Source organism: Marmota marmota, unplaced genomic scaffold (genome assembly GCF_001458135.2).
Source record: "Marmota marmota marmota unplaced genomic scaffold, marMar, whole genome shotgun sequence".
Classification (NCBI taxonomy): Eukaryota; Metazoa; Chordata; class Mammalia; order Rodentia; family Sciuridae; genus Marmota; species Marmota marmota.
The window spans coordinates 19,125,043-19,128,844 of NW_025999949.1; the positions used below are offsets into that span (position 1 = coordinate 19,125,043).

Genomic DNA, 3,802 nt, shown 5'->3' on the forward strand with positions numbered 1-3,802 from the left:
GTTGCTCTGCCTGAGAATGTCTAGCTACCGCCGATTTTGGGGGGAGGATGCAAATTAGATTCTTTCCCCAGATGTCTACATGCCAAGTTCTCAACAGTGAAACTGGTAATATGGCCTCTTAATGAAGAGAGTTGAGACGTGTAGTGTTGCCATACCTGCTTTTTTCCCCATCTGACACTGTGTGCAGAAGAATTCCAGATCTTGCAAGAGGGTAGAGCCATAAGACAGAAAGTGTTTTATTAGCTTTTTTGTTGTCATGACCAAAAGACCTGACAAAACAATTTAAAGGAGAAGAAGTTAATTTTGATTCAGGTTTCAGAGATTCATTCCACGGTCAGCAAACTCCATAACTCTGGAGGCAGAATTTCATGGTGGAAGAAAGCAGCTCAGAAAATGGCAACCAGAAAAGAGGGAGGATGGGAGGAAGGCAGAGAGAGAGAGAGAGAGAGAGAGAGAGAGAGAGAGGCACTCTGTTCACCAGAAACAAAACATAACCCCCAAAGGCATGCTCTCAGTGACCACCTCCTCCATCCACACTACCTGCCTACAGTTACCATCCAGTTAATACACATCAGTAAATTAATCTATGGATTAGGTTAAACTCTCATAATCTAATCATTTTACCTCCAAACATTTTTGTATTGTCTCACATATGAGTTTTGGGGGACACCTCGTATCTAAATTATAACATTCCACCTCTGGGGCCCCAAAGCTCATGCCTATCTCCTAATGCAAAATATATTTAGCCCATTTCTAAGGGTCCCCATAGTCTTAACAGTTCCAGCATTGCCCAAAAGTCCAAGACCAAAATCTCAGCTGAGACTCAAGGCAAACTCCTAGCTGTGAACCCCTGTAAAGTTCAAAAGCAAGTTACATAAATCTAATACATAATGACACAGAGTGAACATTTCCATTCCAAAACGGAGATATAGGAACACAGAAGGAAAGGATGGGTCCAAAGAAAGACTGGAAGTCAGCTAGGCAAACAAGTTGTGTAGCTTCATCTCCAGCGTCTAGGGTACATGGTATTGTGATGTTTTCTCCAAAGAGCTTGTGTAGCTCTGCCCAGCCTTGCTGGATGCAGACCAAGGGGCCTCTCTTGGCTCATTGTTCATCAATTCCTACAGCTTTTCTCAGCAGATGTTCCCTATTATTGGTATCTCTTAGGGGGTCTCCACTGCAATTTTGGCTTGCTCCTCACTTCCTCATGCATCACCCTCTCAGGGGGCAGTCCTCAGGGACTCCAACACTGCTACACTTTGGCTACACTTTGAAATCTCAGTGGAAGCCTCCATGACCCCTGAAGTCCAGAATCCTGCAAGCCTGCACGCCCAGTTGATGCCAAGGTCTGCCACCATCTTAAGCACAAAATTAATCACAATTATGACCCCACTTTTAGGTACTAACTTCTGTTTTAGTTTGCCTTTTCATTGCTGTGACCAAAAGGCCTGATGAGAACAACTTAAAGGTGGAAAGTTTATTTTAGTTCAGGTTGCAGAGGTTCAATCCTCAGTTAACCCACTCGGTATGTCTAGACCTAAAGTGAGGTAGAATATCATGGTGGAAGAGTATGGTGGAGGAAAACAACTCAGAACAAGGCAACCAGGAAGGAAGGGGGGGCGGAAGGAGAGAGAAAGAGAGTGTTCTCATCAGAAATAAAACAAAAGCCCCAAAGAGACCCCCTAGTGACTTACTTCCTCCAGCAACATTCTGTCTGCCTACTGTTGCCACTTAGACCCTACAAACCACAAAAAGATGAAGTCTACTAACATCCAGAATGAGCTTGAAATTCACTGTAACTGAGACCCCCATCCCTGGCCAACACTTTGTTCGAAGCTTTTCAGAAGATTCAGCTAACCCACTCCCAGACTCCTGACCCATAGAAACTGGGAAACAATATGTGTTGTTTTAATCTGCTAAGTTCGAGATTTGTTAGTAGCATGACTCATATACTGAATATGGCAAATTCAGGGTGGAGAATAAATGTAATATGCATTTTGAATTTCTGACCTGTGCGAATGACAAAGAAAAAGTGATAGAAAAACAGGTTGAATTTTATATGCAACATGTTATTTGACAAACTGAGAAGATTATCAACTGAGATATCTTTTGCACCTTCTACACTCAAATGAATAGAATTCTGTGTCTTTGAGGAATCTCTCTAAAGGCTGAAAGTATGTCTCACTAACCCTGCATTCCCTGTGTACTTGTGCATAGAACTTGTGCATAGAATAGGCCCAGGAGATGTATGCTGAGTTGGGACTTACAGCACTGATAGTTTTTTTTTTGGTCAGGATAAGACATACACACAGAGTTATTTAAAGTTGCACTGTCAAACACATCTTCATATCACACCAATAAGGAACTGATAATATTCATATATCACACTGGGGTGTAAAAGTTCAGATCTAGGAATGTCCCCTGAAAAGAACATGTGTTAGACAATGCATCAATGTTCAGAGGTGAGAAGACTGGATTGTAAGAACTATAATCTTGTCAGTAGATTAATCATTCATTTGAATTAATGAGTTGAATGGAGTACTAGTTGGGGCTGTGTAGGTAGGTTGGGGGCATGGCTGGAGGAAGTAGATCATCTGTTTGGTTCCCTTTCTCTCTCTGCTTCTTAGCTGGAGTGAGCTCAACAGCTCACACCCTTCTCCCCTGGTGTTCTGCCTCACCTCCGGCCCAGAGCAAAGGGGTCAGCGGACTATGGACTGAGACCTCTGTAACTGTGAGTCTAAAAACAAACTCTTCCTTCTCTAGTTGTTCTTGTCAGGCATTTTGGTCACAGAGATGCAAAGCTGCCTAACACATGGGGTAAATGGATGAGGTTGTGTCTTAAGGGCTTTGACTGCCCCAAGGATTTAAATTCAGTATCATCGCACCTCTTGCTTAAGCACAGCACACTAAGGCATTTCTTTGGGGTAAGTCTGGTTTAAACCCCTTGTTTGGGTACTTCCCTTAGGTAGGGATTCAATATATGCCCATTATCTTCCTTGTTTTATCCTCTTTTTTTAATATATATTTTTTAGTTGTAGATGGACACAATACCTTTATTTTATTTGTTTATTTTTTGTGATGCTGGGGATCGAACCCAGTGCCTCATGCATGCTAGGCAAGCACTCTACCACTGAGCCACAACTCCAGCCCCTTATTTCACCCTCTTGTTATCTGGGGTGAGGGAGCTCCACGTGAGTGTCCCACAGGCCAGTTAAAGGATGAAAGTGGATCAACCTGGAGCTATCCTGACTCCTCCTTCTCATTCTTTTCCATTTATCAGAAACCCTACAGGTTCTAAATTAAAAACAGACTCTAACCTCTTTCCTCCACTTCCACTGCTACCACCTGGGCCCAAGATGATTTCTCTTTCACTCCTGGCTAGTGTCTCTACTTCTGCTCTTGGTTCCCTACAGTCAATATCCAGTACTTCAGCCATGATGATCTTCTAAAAGGTAAGCCACTTCATGTCACTCCTTTCAAAACTCCAGAGATTTTACATTTATAGGATCCTCCTTACCTCTCTAAACTCTATACCTATTAGTCACTTCCTGGCTTACTGTTTGTCACACTGGTGTCCATGGAGTTCTCCAAAATATCTGCATGACTCGAATTCTCCTCTCCCAGATATTCTTCCCTAAAGCTTTTGCTTAGCTGCCACCCTATATTGTAATATGGCTTACCCTCAGCATTTCTGATGCTCTTTAACCCTCTTTTCTTCATTGCACTTTGGAAAACTTACATATAAAAATATTGCCTGGGGTGATAGTGCATGCCTGTAATCCCAGCTGCTCAGGAAGCTGAG

General features: G+C 42.7%; 1 non-coding gene across 1 annotated transcript; it reads right to left on the minus strand.

Moving 5' to 3' along the window:
- Positions 1–3,073: 3,073 nt before the first annotated feature.
- Trnaa-agc lies at positions 3,074–3,141 on the minus strand. The gene has a single exon. It is a non-coding gene; the product is annotated as a tRNA-Ala (tRNA).
- Positions 3,142–3,802: the final 661 nt, after the last annotated feature.